Source organism: Phoxinus phoxinus (genome assembly GCF_949152265.1).
Source record: "Phoxinus phoxinus genome assembly, chromosome: 13".
Lineage (NCBI taxonomy): Eukaryota > Metazoa > Chordata > Actinopteri > Cypriniformes > Leuciscidae > Phoxinus > Phoxinus phoxinus.
The window spans coordinates 23,940,533-23,960,086 of NC_136888.1; the positions used below are offsets into that span (position 1 = coordinate 23,940,533).

Here is a 19,554-nt window from a genome sequence, read left to right on the forward strand (position 1 = left end):
CACTGCATCAGTATTTTGAGCATGATCTACATTTGGTGCAGTATTCATGATCAAACCTGTGCATATTGGCAAATATCTTTTCTTCAATTCCTCTTTTTGTCTAATCTCTTTTTCCTCTGTAGTCAGCAACCATATGCCGATGAACATCAAATGTTAGCCATGTAACAAGCAACAGAAATGAAAGCTTTAGCATAAGTTCTGCCAGGAAGACTTAATTACTACGTCACTTATTACCTTCTCATTTATCCAATCATGTCCTACTACTTACTGTATAAAAGCTCGGTACTTACACATATTTGAGTTCGCAGATGCTGACGCAACAATTACCTCCATCCTCCCCACCACCACCAGGATGGTCCTGTCCATACCTCCCTGGGGGTCGGCTGCGCCCCTGCCTTCGTCCTCAGCCAGGAAAGGCAGATCCGATCCGATATGCACTACGGACGGGGCCAACGCCAAAGAACTTTATAAATAATTGCTTGCTGGGCTGTCAATAAATTAATGCTTTGTTACATTATTATATCTCCCGAGTTTTTTAAATGGTGGAACTAGCAAGCTATTTTTCTAAAATACAAGTGTCTGGTGCATTCGTTTGTACATCTCACTCCACAATAAGCTAACAGTTTCACTTTAAATTCTGATTGAAAGAGAAAATGGCAACACATCTTGGATGGATGCCTGATCTGCAACAATAATACAATGGCTAATAGCGTGTCCACCATCTCAATTCTTTATAAATTTCATTAACTTCACGCATACATTTTTTAAAGTAAGAGGACACAATCAGATGACCTCATATTACATTCAATTAAAAACTGCAAATCAACTATTTCTCTGAGACATTTCTGTCTGCTGTTAACCCATCAGAAGGTCTGTTTGCTTAAAAAAAAAAAACTTTTGATAAGCAGTTAAAACCACTTTCATTAGCGAAATAACCTTTTTTCAGATAATCGTTTATGGCTCGAAAGAAGCACTAATCCAATCATCCCAGTAAACTAAATTATTTGCTGTAGTCATGAAAGTCCTCTTGTGAATGGTTTGGGTTTTAAGTTGACCAGTCCAAACACAAAACAAGTATAAAACCAATCCTCTACTCTTAGCACCTAAACAAAATAAATAAATAAATGAAGCAAAGCAGTAGGCGTGTATGGATGTAAGCAAGGGTAACATGTCTTAACAAGTTTATAATGAAGATGATGCCTTCTCATTCTTTCCCAGCTTTATTAACGCATTACATTTTACCCTATTAATAAGTTCAGAGAAAAACACGATTGAGCCCAACTTCAAAAGCCTCCTCCAAATATAAATCTGTCATTCAAGTCTTATCATATTAGTAATTTAAATTGTTCCTGCTTACTCCAGGGTTAAAAAGTACCATCCAGAAATTAAATTCCAATTTAATGCCTGCATTCGATTTAATGTAGCAAACAGGATGTAGAATTGCCAATTCGAATTTGAATGTAAGGACGGTAGATTTAAAATAAACTGAAATGAAAAAAATGTCATAACTAAAAGCAAAAACGATGATAGATGGATAGATAGATCTGAAGAGTCATTTCTCTTTTAACTGTTCAACAGACGGCTATGTGGCCTTTTGCAGTTATTTGTGTTTGTGTTCCACACCTTTCTGCAGCTGCATTTGGGAACAAACAGGTATTTACAGTTCATATTAACCCGACGTGCACCACAGTGTTTGTACCCTGGGAAAGGCCCATCTCCCCGAGGGCTTGCTGGGCCAATCTGGTGGTGTTGTTCCTAACCCTGGGAATCCTTGTCCACATTGTGCACACAGTGAGAAAGGTAATCCGGACGGATGGTCTCCATGAATCACCACCACATTAAGAGTTTCAGCCCTCTCATTATCCTGCACCACATTTTCCCCAGGGGGTCGGTACTGTGCCTGAGCCTCACCACATACAGCCGCTCATTACCAATCTGCCAACCAAGGCCCGGCACGGCCAGAGTCCCTGGTCTTGCACAGGTAAGGGGCCTGGTTCCTTTCTCCACCTCCATACAACATCCACAGACTCAAGGGTGAACAGAAACAGCATGCTTTTCAAAGGCGCTGCAGGTGTCACCATCCCAGAATCCATCAGCAGAACCCCTCCCCTCATATTTGCTGTCACGAAACACAGAGGCCGATAGGAGAGTCTGGAATAATGGTGCGGCGGTAAGTGTTTGCCTCACTCACACATATTCCCTCATGAGAATTTATATTCCCACAATTTCGAGATACTGATATTGGTGGGAGAGTTTGGGTTAAACGGCACTCTACCAATTAGGCTTTTTTTCCCAAGGATGTTTCCCAAGGCAAGGATGACTGTCATAGCATAGCCAAATGTAATGTCTTAAAAAAAAAAAACTCTTCCTACCTAAAAGTAAGCATATTTGCTTTTCAATTTGTGCCTAACGTTCCAAAGCGTTTTTCAAAGTTTTGTATGTAAATTTAGTGACAAAGTTAAAAAATGGCTTCAACTGTAATTAAGGAGCAGAAGCGAAACAATTTTTTGAATTAGCAAATGGTTCACTAGGTAATTTTGCTAGGATCAGTGACAGATGGTAGGAGGGCTGCAGGACCTGCTTGCTTTTGCTTCTTATTAGCTTTATTTGGAACATACACGTCCTCTTATTAATGGCTGAAGGAAAAAATACAGATGTGTCTTTTCAAACTACTGTGGCTCCTGCCTTCTTTTTTGAATATATTCACAAAAATAGGAAGTTGCGATAACGATTACATGCGTGCTTGCAATTAACTATCCATTTGTGCACAAATAAACATGCCTCTAATGTATGTTACCATGCAAACAAAATATCAGAATAGATGCTCAGTAAACTAAAAAGACACTTTAAGACTTCCGAACAATTTAAAAACATTTAAACTGAAGACCGTTAGAAATAGAACCTTGATTTATAAAAACAATACTCATGGGCTCTATGTTCGGTGTACGTCACAGATTCACCAGAGATGCATTTGAGATGCTTGGGAGTCATGTTTGTTTCCAAACACATGGCATTGTTCGGGTGAAACTCGATACCGGCGTGCCAGCTGAGTAAATGCGTGGGTTTTGCAGCTGCCGCTAATCCAATGTCTTCTGTTCCAAAGCCGAGTTTACCTGCACGGTCACCACTCATTGTCTTCCGCAGCTTCTACCTATACTTTGTCACTTCACCTGACACGAAGGCATGCTTGACTTTCCCAGGCCCTCACTGATCCAGTCCAACACTCCCTTGAGTGCTGTTTATAAAGTTCACTTAAGCTCCCTCTCTAATGTCTGCTCTGCACTGGTCATGAAAGACACTTAAGATAAATCAAATATACAGGAATAAACCAACGCTATCTCACGATCAATTCGTACGAATTTGTACAAGTGATTAAAAGGTGGCTAAATCGTACGAATTCATACAACCTCACTCGTACGAATTCGTACGATTTGTCTAAACCCACGTGATGGGTAGGCTTAGGGGCGGGTTCAGGGGTAGGTCAATCGTACAAATTCATACGAATTTGGCAACTCGTAAAATATGTACGATTTAGCAAAAATCTTACACATTCGTACGGGTGAGTTCGTATGAATTGGTACGAATTAGCCACCTCGTAAAAATCGTACGAATTGCCGTGAGATCGGGTTGAATAAACCCACACAATTTTATTACATTTATTGTAAATTACTCTCCATAAAAACTGGTAAAATAGGCCTGAAATTAATTTGTTTCTCTTTCAATAGATGGCGAATAGAGGTGCTAAACCTCAAGAAAATGCTGATCAACAACCCAGAAGTGCAAACTACATTTTATATGAAGTAATTTTCGTAGCAAGTTACCCATTACATAAATTTGGCAAAAAAAAATATATATATATATATTTCACATTTAGGTATACACACACACTGCTCAAATCTGTCAAACCTTTAAAAAAAAAGGATAACTCAGAGTATCCTGATGACAATCTCTCATCAGGTTATTATGCCATTAATTACCGTGAATAAGCCATCTGATGAAGTCGTCATGCTACTGTTAAACACTCACTTCTCAGGGTCTAGTGGTCTCAGGGGATCTGACCTCCACAGAGTGGACTGTTGATGTGTTTGAGCCAGCTGCTTACATGTTACTGTCACGATTACCTTCCCTGCATCCCAATGTCCATATTATCCATCCTAAATATGTGATATTAGATTAAGTGTGTCCCAAAGAATAGTATGTTGAAAAGAGTATGTCAAAAGTCTCCAGATGGTCTACTATTTCCAGTAGATTTTCCAAGTGTGGATCCGTGCACACTCGACCACAACTCACTGCGCTTTGGAGGAGGAACTACAAACACGAGTAAAAAGTGTTAAAAAACTACAAAACATGTCGGATATGCACGGCGACAGTGAGAGGTTTAGATAAAGGTTTGAGTGACTAATCAAAGTTTAACCAGATAAAAAATATTTATTTAAATGTTATCCGTGTTATATTTCATCTGCAATAAAAATTTGGACTTTTAAAAAGATCCGTTCGGCCATTAACTTTTAAATGCATCTTTATGCATGAATATGAGGAGAGTTCTCCGCATGAAAAACCAGCGACTGCAGATCAACGTGCTACTGCATTTCTGATACAGTAGGAAATGAAAAGAAATTAAAAGTGGAGGTTTTAGATGATTGACAGGGCAGTTTACTGTGACAGGATGCGACAGAGCAACCGTTAAAGAAGACGTGATAGTATGTCCCAAAGCTTGTCTACTCTTTTGCTACACACTCAAAACTTTTTCTTTACAAAACGAGTAGGGCTACATAGGGCTTAAAAGTAGGTGAATTGAGACGCAGCACTTGTCTCTGTTTTCATGGATTTTGATTTCCTTTGTGCCTAATGTTCAGTTCCTGTGTTTTAAGTTCCAGTTTACATTGTCTCCATTGTTATCTTGTTAGTTTCCATATTACCCTTGTATGTTACCATGTCAATCATCACCTACACCTGTCCTTCATTTAGCCCCATGCATCTAATGTATTTAAACCCTCAGTCATCCTCTGCTCAGTGTCCTGAAGGTGTTTCTTGTTATTGTTCCTTGTTTTTGTTCCTTGTTTATTAGATGTTATTTCACCGTTCATCTTAAATCTGGATGATCATAAGCCAATATGTGACAGTTACATGAATTTCATGCTTTCTTAAGCTAGTCCTTTTGATGTTGTAGAGTTAGTGAGGGGGTAAAAAACAATGGCCTTAAAAACATTAACAACTTTAATCTTTTAGAGAGAAAAAGAAACTACATTCTCACTATTTTACCTTTATAGGCTAGCAATAGCGAGCTAGCTTTGAAAGCATAAGATCCCACCCTCCCTTCAGAGTGTCCCCAAAGCTACGCCTCTTTCAAAACACGTGAACGCGTACAACGGGGCAAACAAGCGTCATGAGAAACCGCATTAAACTACCTCATGTCTCAAAGCACATAACATTACAATAATAATGAACATAAACGACTTAAAGAGCACTGACTTGTACCACCTGACTGTTGTAGATTCATTTCGGCGTTGATAGTGTTGCCATTGAAATGCATAAATTCGAGCCACAAACCTCTCAGATTACAACGTCACGGGTTTCCATTTATTCCAAATTACAGTTGTTATGGCATGAATGCAGCATAAGCTTGTTTGATTTGGTTTAGGAGGAACTGTAAGAGGTGGCTGCTGTTTTGGTTGCGTGATTGGTAACTGATGTCTGCATAACATTTTATGGTCCTACGCCTTCCACAGATTATATAAATACATATAAATACATTTAGACCACTTAACATCGGAATATGAAGGGACTTTCAACCAGCATAACAAAAAAAAATTGTGGAACAAATCACCTACCCTGCCTTTAATGTGCACAATTACGCAGGATGCATTTTCTTTCTAAACTTTAGTGTAATATAAAATTCTTCATACAATGTCGTATTTCATCTCATCTGAAATCTTTTAAAAATGCTTATATTATTATAATAATATTATTAATAATATTGATATGCTAATAAATTGCAGCGTACAGCTGAAAGCAAGAATTAATCCTGTCAAAAAGCATCACAGCGATAAACATGGATCGGGGCAAAACAAGTATCTTAATGCCATGACTGACAGATGGCTGTCAAATCAGATGAGAGTGATAAGTGCCTGGCCATTTTGGAAAAAACACAACTTCCTCTTCATGACCCTCCGACCCTTGACCTCTGACCTGACTCTTGTTCTGTTTTCTTAGCTCACAGAGGGGATTCTCTACAGGTGCAGGACCAAGAGGTCACAGAGTGTGTAGCAAGTGACCACCAATTGATGCCCCTCCCAAACAAGCAGAGAGCAACGGGGATCTGACCCATGGGCTTTGTTCCTGCCCCATGTCATTGTGAGAAAGAAAGATGATGATATTGAATGACTACAAGGAGGAAGCAGTACATTCCGAGCCCAAGCAAACAAGCGTCGCACTAAAGCAAAAGGTGAAAGCGTAAGAACCTATTTAAATAAATAAACAAACAGTTCCACCACGATTTAGCGTTGCAGATAATTACCGCCCATAATGTGCAGGATGATTTCATTTAAAATGTTAGCTTAATGTGCTTTTAATTTTACTGCATTTATTACTCTCCTCCCTTATCTGTGTGGTTTCTTGTGCTAGCCTGTGTACTAATTCATACATCTACTTACTCTCTCGCTCACCCACTTGCACATTCGCTCGAGCATGCCTGCATTCACACAGTCAAGTCGAGGCACTTAGACACATTGTTGAATTCCTCATGTCCAAACTGCCAACACTTAGCTGATATGCATCTCATGGCTTATCTGTACATTAAATGGATAAATTTTATACCCCAATATGAACCTCAAGTGAAAAACAAAAGCATTTCTCACTGCATATCAAGCATAAAAAAGTCCTTCCCTATGTTGGACATCTGTGTCTCGACAGGTAAACAAACATAAATGCAACATATATGCAGTAAAATCACCACTAGATGGTAGCTTGTTGTTTACCATGTGTTGTTCATTCAGACGCAACTGAAACAGGTAGCTTGGCAACTTGGAGGTCGATAGCCGTAATAGTGCAGCTGCTTGTTCTGACAATTCAATAATTAATTCTCAGGGTTCGGTTATTTCTTCGCGACTTTGGACTGGTAACACATGCGAAATTGGATGATTGGATTTAGTGATTGTCGCTTGAGTTTAGCCAGATCGGTAGGCGGGTTTTTGGAAAATTTGGTTTTGAACATTATTTGTCAGTACTCAATCAAGGCGTCGCTTACCTGCTGAAGTGGTGATTTCAAAAGCTCCGTCCCCCTTCGGTGAGACAAATGAACGAGTGCATGTTAAAACAGGCATGTTCGAGCCATTTAAGATGTGTGAGCCACACTTCAACCATATCAAAGCAAATAACAACAATTATTTCTCTCTTTCAAATGCTGGCGATTATTTGTACTTATAGAGGTGTAATGAATAATAGCAGTTTACTAGAGGAGGGGAGGGCTCGCTCTCCCACCGGAGAGAGGAAGAATGAATTAATAGGCATCACACCACTCAGCACAGTGCGTGGTAGAGGAACAGCATGATTACAGTATGCTATCAAGAAAATTAGTTGTTTCATTTAAGTATATCCCCAGCATGCCGAAGAAACATAACAACTTGCTTTTGTTTACAGAATGCTTCATTATGTAAAGACAAGCTCAAGATTCCAAACACCTGCTACCACCAAATCACATATTCAATTATTGTGCTTGCTTAAGATCATCCAAATATTTTGTCCACTTACCAAGAGCAAAAACAGTACTAAAGTGATTATGGCTGCGGAGTCAAATTTCTGCTCCGAAGCAGCAGGGCTAGGGAATAGCGTGGCAGTAAACCTTCGTGAAATTGACTCTATATATCTCTAGAGGTCGTCTAGTGGGGTCAGAGGTCGCAACCTGCGGTCATTATTCACCCATAAAGTACTTTGATGAGTAATGTGACACTTTGTCGACAAGGTTTTCAGATAATTGTCCCAACAAAATACCGTGATTGAGTTACTCTCGGAAGGCACAACATTTTGATAGAGATATGTTATGAACATGAATCTGAATTTTAATTTTGCATGTGTCCATTTTCAGTGTAGGGCACCTATTGATTTATGGCCAACTGAAGGAGTTCACATGCAGAAATAGTTGTCAAGAGTGATGATAAAAATAAATAAGTTTGACTTCTTGTTTGTATTGAGAGACTTGTACCTTTAAGATTACTTATCAAATAAATGTGTAGGGCTTACAAGATTTTCCAGATAATTGACCCAACAAAAAGTTACTCTTGGACAGCATTTTAAGTGTGTCCATTTCACAACAGCACACAATCTATTTATCAATTAAAAATTGAGACGTTCACGTCCAGCATAAACATAGCCGGTAAGTCAAGAGAGTGTGTCTTAAGAACTAGTCTGACCAACTATCATAGTTAGGGCTAATCAGTCTTACTTTTGGAAATCAAATTAGACCAATCTATGACCAGGGGCCAGTTACATAAACTGCTAAGACTAGTTAGTCATAAAACATTTCTTTAAGACTTCATAACTTTTTTAAGTCAGTAACATAAAAATGTAGATTAGTCTTATTTGATACCGAAAAGTAAGACTGATTAACCCTAACTAACTGCTAGTTGGCGATACTAGTTCTTAAGACACAGTTTTAACTTAATGACTGTTTATGCAACTGGCCCCAGTCTAGAAGAAAAAATTAGATTACTTACTTGTAAGACTATTCTAAACAGTTTATGCAACCGGCCCGGAATAGTCATCAACACCGATAATAATAAGGGAATAAGTTTGAATTTTTGTTCGTCTTGAAGGACTTCGAGAATGCACTGGCCACGGGTTCCACCATTAATTATAAAATAAATGTGGTGTGTCGACATGGTTTTCAGACAATTGTCCCAACAAGATATGATTATTAAGTTACTCTTGGACATCATGACATTCCTTGATAGTGACGTTTTATGAACAATTTGTATTTTATTTGCTAAAATAATTTTGTGTATCGATTCAACACATTGTAAAAAATATTTTTATGATTTGTTATCGCAAAATGTTTTCTTTTGTCAAATCAACTTAGATAATTTATGTGGTTCAGATAACAATCAGATAAAAAAAAGTTTCTGTTGATTAAACCAAGCTCCTTCACTGAATTAACTAAATTTCTTTATTTCAATTAAATTAGAAATTAAGGCAACCAGGTTACTTTTTTTAGTTAAACCAACAATAATTAGTTTTACAGTGGCAGCACATAATGTATATGGGCAACTGAGGAGTTCATGTGAATGAATAGTCATAAAAAGTGATAAAAAAGACACTTTGTTTTTATTCCTATAGAGGAACTTTGAGAATGCTTTAGACATGTTCTAGCTTCAACACCAATTATAAAAACGGAGTGCAGACATCTCAGTTAAAATGTCCATTTGAAAGGGTATGCTGTTTATCTTTATGAACATACTCCTCCCAAACTTTCCTTGGAAGCTCCATTTAGCGTATTGCGTTAGAGCGTGACATTAATTATGCTGGCTTCATATAGACTTCACTACATACTCGGGGGTCTTGCAGAGGCCATGTCTTTCACTGTGCTATTATGTGGAGATGGAGGGCACCATCGAGAGATCTGCCAAGGTTGCCTTGTGTGCTTTTTGACTGACAGGAGGCCTGCGGAAACGGGGTGAGATTGGGGGAAAGGCATTGCAATGGGAACTACACTCAAGATTTGAATTGCCTTCTCCACTCCAATCAGCTTGGTGCAAGTTAAATGAAGTGCCTTTGCCCCTCCACCTCCATCCCTCTCACTCCCCATCTGCAGAAAGAGCCCAAGCAGGAGGCTGACAGCGCTACAATCAGTTTGCCATTCACCGCTGCGCTGCCCCTATTTTAACTTGTATATGTGGAAATGGCATTGATTGTTAACTCAGACCTTGGCAATTAGAGCCAAGAGAAATATTTGAAGAGTTTCGAACGGAGCCTCGCGAGTGTTTTAAAGACAGATCAGTTAAGCATTTAAGGAAGGGAAACACCATGTTTGTTTTCACCCAGCCACCGTCATTGTTTCCGTCGAGTTCGGCGACGAAGCCTCTGCAAAAAATAAGCGCTGCAACCGGGGGCGTCTTTGAGGAGACGATACGTGCGTCTCGCTCGCGTCAACGGGAGATTCGCGCGGGAGCCCAAACGACTGAGTCTGCTATTAAAAGATGTACAAGGAAAATGTACTATTTAAACAAATACTTCCCCTCGATTGCACACACAAACACATGCAAATGCTTTGACGCTCACAATGGATAACTCGGACTCAGTGTAGGAACAGGAGGTGCTGACTGAAGTATTTGTTTAAATGAATCGGCGCTATGAAAAAACAGATGCAGCAATTAGGAGCCCCATTGCCGCACACCGGAGACATGACAAGAGTGCATGACAGTGGCTTTCACCCTCACTCCCCCTTGTCTTCAACATGAGTCCTCTAACAATCCCTGTCAGGAACACTCTTTGAGAAGTGCTTGCACCAGACAATGGCTCTTCACCCTTATTTTGTGCTCTAAGTAGTGCTGCAGAATGCTGGAAGGAGCTGAAAACAGGCAGTAATGTGAGAAAGACGGGCAGCCATTGTGGGAAGTGTGAAAACCAGAAGGACCCTTTTCAGAGGCTCGCCTGAAAGTGCTATGAAGACCTTTAGTCCTTTGCTCTCCCTGAATCCCCAATTAGACAAACATTAACATCAATTAAGCCTTTATAGGACACAGGTTCCATATAATTACCTTAATGGGTTGACGCTTTCTTTAGCAGCAATTTCTTAAACAAACTTGAGCCTTTGTGTGACGGGCTAAGAAAATTTTCAGCAGGGAGTATTTGCTTTTGTCAGGCTTTCTAAAGAGACAGACGAATTGTTCTATTTAACAACAAACACCTTCAGAGAGGAGCCTCAAGCAGGCCCAGTTCCCACCACATCTGACTCGACCGTTCCAAGCTGATTATCCAGCGGAGACAAAAAAATCTGACCAGCCGGGAGAGCGAGGACACATGCGGTGAGGGGCAGCACACAAAAGGGCCCAGTGAGCCCAGCCCAGCTATGTGAGCAGAGCACCAGAGAAAGAGCCCCTCCACTTGAATTAGCTCTCTATTTAATGTCCCAAAGAGCCAGATCCGTTCCCTGTCTGAGAAACAAAGGGGGACGAATTAGAAAAACAGGATCTCTCTTCATAAAACAAGGCAAATTCACACTGGCGAATCGCAAAGGAGGCGCAGTTAATTAAACGCAGACCCCGTTTTGTTCTTCCCCTTCCTGTCCTGCTGCCCATTATCTTCTGTAATCTGTAACGAGGCAGGTTGTGGTGAAGAAGAAGAAAAAAAAAGTGACACGGCATCAATCATAACCTTTTATCCGTGCTTCAATGGAACTTATATCCCACAAATGCGTTTATTGATTTATAAATATGGTCAAGAAGAGAATGCACTCCAACATACTTGGGATAACTTGAAGTAGCCAAAGAAAAACACTCTGACTAGGGTGCTTGAATTGACAATTTTGGAACAAATTGCTTATGAATTAATAGCACAAATAACACTAATCACGGTTACTTTTATTCTACTGGCACTCTGTCGCAAAAGTGTGATGATTTTATATTCAGACACATTAGCTGGTGCCGCAGTTCTTTACATTCATTTATGAATGTGGTTTGATAGATTTATATACCGAATGATAAAGTTTTAAAGCATTATCAGTGAAAAGAAATGCTATAGTTTTGTTTTGCACACACAAACAGGTTTGTGTGCATGGTCAAGCACTGATGAGAGTGGGATACAGTATATTAGGTGGCAATCGGCCTCTAGAGGGCAATGGCTCCATAGCCCACTCAGTCAGCCAACACCAGGCATTACATGTGTCTGTCCCTACCTATGTGACAAGGGCTAAATATGTAAATCATGCTATTTGGCATCTATAATTAGACATACTCTTGAAAATCCTCTCTAAATATGGAAAACTGTGTTAACCACCACAGGTGTTAGCATATATACCTTAAATCTACATTGGTATATAGATATTTGAAGCTAGCAAATCATGTCACCTTCATTGAAAATAAACTGTGAGCCTTTATAATAATTGTGACGTGTGTGAAACCTCGCTAATGGGAAGGGATTTATTATATCACCTCCAGTTTGCAGATAATCACAGTCCAGAGGGTGGTATTGTTATTTGTCTCACACCTTAACAGTTGATGGAGTTGCAGAATGAAACACAAATCTGCTAGTATGTTGAACATTTTCAAAGCTAGCTTTTTTTAAAGGGTGAAATGTGGTTAATGGCATTTTACAACCCTTGTTGAAGTATTTTTTTTTTACATTCATAACTGAGTCTCTGTAAACTATTATAAAAAATTAACTTGACAAAATGCAGCCAAATATTCACACTTGGAATACTTCTGCCATCAGTTCTGTTGAAACACACATAGACGTTATCTGTGATTCTAGGCTTTGTCTGTTTGTTCTGAGATCTAACACGAGTTTGGACACAATCGGAGGAACATTCAACAGACAATTATGTCTCAATGCAATGCTGTTGCTGTGACTGTGAGAATTTCTTAATTCAAAACAAAGGCTTTCCAGCCAAAAAATTTATGTTGGCAGCCAATAAAAATGAAAATAATTTGAAATGTAAAATAAGACAGTTACGGATTCTGAAAAACAATATTATACAAATTTGTCTTAATAAAAAATATTAATATACCACAATTGGCATATCCAGCTATGATCATTTTAAAATCTTAAAGAGGAAGGATATTAGTATAGTTTTAAATTCGTGATGGATTAATTTGAATCAGCAAATGAATTAAGCTTTTAAAATGCCTTTTCAGTACAATATATTTACTCGTAATTAAAATATATTTCAAAATTCTTCTGATGCTCTGTAGATTTGTGCAAATTTGACATATTAAAATGGCTTCAAGTGTAAAATACATTTTAATTTCTTAGTTTAGCTTTTTAGACTTAGTAATTACTTTTACCAAAAGTATTTCTAGATGCACTGTCAAATCACTGATGATGGACACACAGCGATACAGTCTTTGTATTTAAAGAAACAAATGTCACAACAGTTGAAAATCGGGATCTTTTAGTGATTGTACGAATCCTTCAACCTAGTTAAATTTCCTAGCACTAATCAAAGCTTTTTTTTTTTTTAGAGAGAGAGAAATATCATTCACAATCTGTCAAAATCACATAGCAATTAATGTATATTTAGATTACATTAACAACTGTGCTGCTCCCAGAGAGGTAAAGCTCGTGGTACCGGGCTAGGTGAATTGACAGTTCAATTGGAAATCCCAGCATGATCAGTCTAATGACTGACAAAAAAAAAAAAAGGAAAAAAGAATATTACGACTCTTTGTTGAAGCTCCGTTTTCTAATAACCTCCAATCAATTGGAAATTGATTGCTTAATAACCATTTATTCAGTGGCATAGTAAATAACATTTTTAGAACTGTAAAATAAGGTCCTAATAATTACCCACTGCCACATTCTCTCAACCAATCTGTGTGAATTTGTGCCTTAATTCAATATGCCCTTTTGTTCTAACTAGTAAAATGAGGACTGAAATTGATGTGGTTATTAGCTCTGGCTCCTGCAGTAAGCATTTATTACTTAAATAATTTTATCAGCGAACAATCAGCCAAGGAAATAGCTTTTTATAATGGATTTTTCTGGTTACATGGGTTCTTCAGCTTTTGCATGTGGCACCCCTCAACCTCTCCCCCACAGAAAAGAGTCCTGCTTTAGCCCCGAGACTTGCTCTAAATCACAGCTTGTCCAATCAAACCTGCTCTGTGCAGCCTGCAGTATTACATTTCCAACACCGTTAGTCTAATGAATGAATACACATGCACTTAGATTACAAACACACTTTCATTCATGTTAAAATCTCTCGGACAATATTCATTTGCAGCCCATCTCCTTCCCGGTCGGATACACGGAGTGATAATAGCCGCCACCTTTAAAAGTCATGCTCCAAGGCTTAATCTTTACGAGCAGTAAGTGGCTACATGTCCTACAAATGTGCCGAGGTGATTTTTATCTAGGAGAAGAATGCCACTTGTGTTCAGGTGGTAAAGTAGTTACAGAGACTGGAATTACATGGTGTACAATCCTCAGCTCTGTGTCTATGCTTCTCCACTCACCGTGACACAGTGGCAAAGCCTGTCACTGGAGCCATTTAAATCAATGCATTTTAAATACATCCAAATGTTTAATGATTAATGACTACGACATGCCACATCATACATCATAGCTATAGTGCACCATTTATCATATATCCTATTTCTATGAACATGTTTTTATTTTATTATTATTATTAAGTACGCGAATCCAGTGTTGTTTTGCTGACTTTGGAATGACAGATCATGACAGAATATTTAGTTTTTGAGAGAACGAAATGTGTAAAAAGTCATATATTTTTTTAATAAATCAAATTAAATGTTGTATACAGTTCTAGAAAAACAAGATATTATTTAGCGTCTATAAAGTAATGAACAAAGCAGCAGATAATTTATTTTCCATCCACTTAGGAAATCGTACTGATGCCGCTATCTACCCGATGCTAAAATAAATGTTTCAGTGTTCTTCCTATCAAGTGGATGATTGATGCTGCCTCATTTCTGTTGGTGACCGAGTTAATACGCAACATAAATAAAGCTTGAAAACAGCTCCAGTCCACATTTGCTCAACTAAATAAACACATCAGCACAATCTGTCAAGTCTTCAAATAGTCATCATGGTCGACTTGCCAAAAAGGGCTGGAAGCGCGGGGCCTTTTTTTTGCCGAGTATCGGGCGTGCTTCTTTAGGAAGTGTTCAAACATGGCACCTCTCTATCTCCATTCACACCCTCTCCTCCTCATCACCTGAACTGTCTGATGACTGTCAATCTGGAGCCGTGGGAGGATATGAAAGACGGCTTTGAGTTGTGGTGGCGTTGATGGGGAAGGGATGGAGAATAGCACACCAGTGGTGCCAGCAAGAGAAATGGTGCGGATTCCTCATTCCTCCCCATCAGCACCCAGTGCACTGTGAGGCTCTTTTAAAAGAGCAGATTGACTCCCTCTGCCCCCCTCTTGAATGAAACCCCAACCCTGAGCAGATGTCAGAGATGGGAGCCAGAGACGGGCCGCTGAGCCGGCCACGAGGTGTGAGGCTTTGTGACAGGTTCGCTGCTAAAGGACCAGACACAGCGGGGTTTTTAGCACATCCATTGGTTATCTGAAGTCCCTCAGAAATGATGGAAGGGCCATCGGGGGGGTGGGAGCGGGGGGTGTTTCATTGTGAGAACCCCACCGGCTTCATTTAGCCAATGTTTACAGATGTATCCTGGGCCGCAGGAGAGCAGTTCAGCATCATGTCAAAACTATGATCGGTTTTCAGAATTGGCACTGCTGCGATGGAGGAACAGAGAGTCGCTCGGAGGTTAAGAAAACGATCCGTTTCCAAGCGGATGAAGGCTAACCTACAAGACTGATGCTTAATGCGTATAATCCTGCGAATAAACAAACCTCGGCAAGTGTTCCCTTCTGCGCAGCAGCCTTGCGCTTCTTTGAGTCCTCTAGCCTTGCCAAACGTCTCATGTATCCCTAAGAAAATAAAGAATTTGTTCAATTAGTCGCAGTGTTGACCACAGCCGAAGCCCTTAATGCGAGCATGTGTGTCTCCCCAGAGCTGGTGGGCGACGTACAAGCAGAAAACATTTCAACATGGCACTCCATTTTACCAACTGATGGCAGGAACAGAATGTCTGTTATCATTTATGTATTCACGGTTGATTCTGTGAATGTAAGGGATGAGAGCAAACGTTACGCTGCGCAGTGGCTGTGTGTACTAACCGAGTGGGATACTGATGATCATTTGCTTTGATATCAGAGTTTGCTAATCACTCGAGGTGATGGGACTCGGAATTATTTCACTCCATCTGGAGTTCAACAACAGCAGATTTCACATGCTAGTATTACTATCTTTAAGGAACAGTATGGATCTTTGTGAATGCGTGTGTGTGTGTGTTTGTGAGACTCTCTGTGTGTGTATGTGTTCCTTGTGGAATAACGTACCCCCTGAGGTGCTCTATCTCAGACAATACCTATCCATATCCCTTTTCTGGCGCATGTAGAGGCCCAGATGGTTTAGTATTCACTTCTCTGCCAAGCAGATGGACCTGCAATGTACTTCAATGGTCTCAATTATATATGCACAAAACTACTGAGAAGGAAACCAGAACCAGAGAAGTTTAGGACCATGATTTCTCATATTGGCCACCCACCAAGATTGGAGACCTCAGTGATGTCAATGTGTTTGAATGTTATGTGTAATTAATAGAAAAATGTACATCCCACAGGTGCTGCTTTTCTTCATTGAAACGACACGAAAAACATTTGCTACGGCAGTTGCCAGCAGATACATTTTCTTAATTCAAGAATTCGTTTTTTTTTATTAAGAAACCAGGAATAGAGCTAGTTATGATACAATCACATTTTTTTTTATTAAATCTAAATAAATTAACAACCCATCTAAGTATTACTGAGGGAAAAAAGAAGGTGAAATTCCCGAACCTAATACACCCAAAATGCTATTAACGCACCAACACAAAAAAGCTTGGTGTGGTACTTCACAGTCATTTCATTGCAGAATGTACCACATTTTGGACTCGCTCTTGCCTTGTGGACATAATAGAGGGTATTTATGTTGCTGTTATGTTTGGTTCTCAGTATCTTCAAGTGCAAACACCAGCCAAACTGATGTAAACACTTTCTGTTTTAACAGAGACTGGTCAGGCCCGGTCTAATTGGCCACTGTTGATGGACAAACCCCAAACGCAGAAACCTGAGAGACATGGAGAGGATTTTCTTCCCCCTCATATTCAGACACTGCAACTGTTTGCCTAATTGTTAAGGCAGATTTCTCCACCAGAATGAAATATAAAATAGATTTAATGGATTAAACCGTTTAAAAAAATAATTAAAAAATATATTATTTCTTAAGACATATGTCATTTTGACCATTATGCTACAGTTTTATTTTAATAAGAACATGGCGAGACCACAGTGAATGCACAGTTGTAACATTTAAATAGTCTTAGTAATGAAACCATGCCATATTAAAATCACAGGCATAATTCTCCAACGGCGGCAGCCTATCCAAGACAAATAAGTGTTAGCATTGCTACTTACTGTTAGACTTGTGTAGACATGTCAAGATTATTTTTTTTCCATGCATTGAAATTTCACAGTAAAAACCTGTCAAATGGAACTTCGGTATTTTTGTTAAACAAATTCTCAAATGTGCGTCACTTAGACAACACATAGTTTTCTGCTGAAGCCTGCAGCATTCTACATTATATTAGGAATAAATACGGTCTATAGAGTTGTCTCAGCTGTCAGCTACTTATAGCTACTGTGAACCTATATAAAATTATTTCATTCCTTTATGTGCTTGGGTTCAGCAAATTCCAAAAGCAGCTTTGGTTGGGTTGCAATTGCAAACAGTTGACGGGTCAGTGGACTCTCTGCACTAACCTCTTGAAGGCAGGCATCAGGCACTGTGTAATTAGATGGCTGTAATTACCACTATGCCTTTTCAAATGTCCAGCGTTTCCTGCATTATAATCAAAAAGTAACAAACACCCAAAGCCACCTGGAGAGGTCAGTGCACAATTACTAAACAGGGAACTTCTTAAAATGACAAATGAAATGTTGTCTAGACTTTGACTAGTTATTCTTGTTATTGCTCAGCATTGGTATGGAAACAAAAATGTATTGGTTTTATGTCAGCGAGTTCCAGACAGAATTTAGCTGATCAACTCTACATTAAGCCTACTTTAAATCAATCTCACATGTCAAAAAAGGTTGAATATCCTTAAATGACACTGTCAGTAGGCTACTGTCATGTCACTCATGATGATTTTTTTTCGGCCGAGCAAGAATAGGCTATTAAATGATTAATAGATCATAAAAAATAGAATCGAATTAATCGCACGATTTAATGATTAACCATAACTATCATAATTATATGCACAACTCGTAAAAAAACACATTCACACTAAGAAAAATGATTAAACGATTGTCGAAATTATCTTGGATGTGTGCACTATTTTTAAACGTTTGTTTCTTTACCTGTTGGGGCGTCAGTGTTGTTGCAGTTCGGCGTCTTGTCACATAGTGCCGAAATTTCTGAAATGGCGTGCTACTGTCGAAGTGTCTACTCTGTCTCAACAAGTGAAAATGCATCTCAGGACCAATAATTTAGGAACAATTTCTCGCTCAGTCCGAAGGTGGGAAAATGTACTTCCTCATTGGGCTAACTACTATTGGATCATGGGAAATTATGAAATATGTGTTGTTGTTTCTAGTTTGTTTTGTAACAAACTTTTTATTTGACATTTTAACACGTCATTTTCGTAATAATCGCTATATGAAAATAATATATATAGGCTATATATTTATTTATTTATTTATTTATTTATTTTTACTTTAAAAATTACAGAATCCAAGTCCTTGACATTTCTTGACACATTTCTTTTACACATTTTGTAGGTAGGCTACATTGAAACACAAAAATAATTTAAATAAAAAGAAAGATAATAAATTAACTTAAAAATAAAGGGCATCTTGTTAAATTAATTTATCAGAGATACAGTTATTTATACACGGTTTGTCTGTATGGCCTGGCCTTATGTTATGGCCAGCAAAATATTCATCCAAACATAGACCTCTATATGCACTGAATTAATAAAATTATAAACGTGTTCAGGATTCTGCAACAAATATATTTCGGATTTTCTAATAATAATAATAATAACAATAATAATTTGTTACATTTATATAGCGCTTTTTCTGGGACCTCAAAGCGCTTCACATATTCTAGACTATTTTAAGTCGTAAAATGAACAGGATATATTAAAATGTAGCGCACGGATTCGGCAGGCATGTAGGCTATGATACTAAGCGGGGCAGCCCGTCTCAGAGCCCTCCCTAGGCTCCCTAGCTCTATGGCGCCCCACACATTTCCAAAGTAAATCTTTGGTGAAAAATGTAACTGCAGCGTTCAGATTATTTCCACGTGACCTTAACCTCGATCCACAACACGAGGCTATCAATCTGCTTCAGCTATCTGTCTGCATCAGGTCAGTCACTATTTGGCATGTCTGTTTCTATGTGGAGTAGCATATCAAATTAATGAAAGTATAAACAACTTTACTTTAAACATGCTCATGTGAATAGCTTGTATAGGCTATAGCATACAGCATTTCTGTTGTCTTTGTTTTATGTTTGTTCTGAGAATAGACATGACTTTGTTTTCCTCACTGGAATTCCTAACTTGCAACATTCTAAAACAACACTCGGACGCAATACATGAAGGCAATTCGACGGCCTTCTATGCGTTTGTTATGTGTACTAAAATATGTCAATCATTATTAGAGCGCCACCCTCAGGCTGAACACCGCAAGGACATTAGAATTCTGCCAAAAGCGTGGCTGATAGCCTATGTTCAGCGATTAGAATAGAAGCTCCAGCGAGGAGGAGCGAAT

At 38.8% G+C, this 19,554-nt stretch overlaps 1 long non-coding RNA gene across 1 annotated transcript; it reads right to left on the reverse strand.

Moving 5' to 3' along the window:
• Positions 1 to 300: 300 nt before the first annotated feature.
• LOC307009660 lies at positions 301 to 18,280 on the reverse strand. The gene is made up of 3 exons (XR_013800091.1): positions 18,140 to 18,280; positions 15,533 to 15,610; positions 301 to 437 (listed from the first exon to the last, which is right to left on the reverse strand). It is a non-coding gene; the product is annotated as an uncharacterized lncRNA (long non-coding RNA).
• Between the last annotated feature and the right edge of the window lie 1,274 nt (positions 18,281 to 19,554).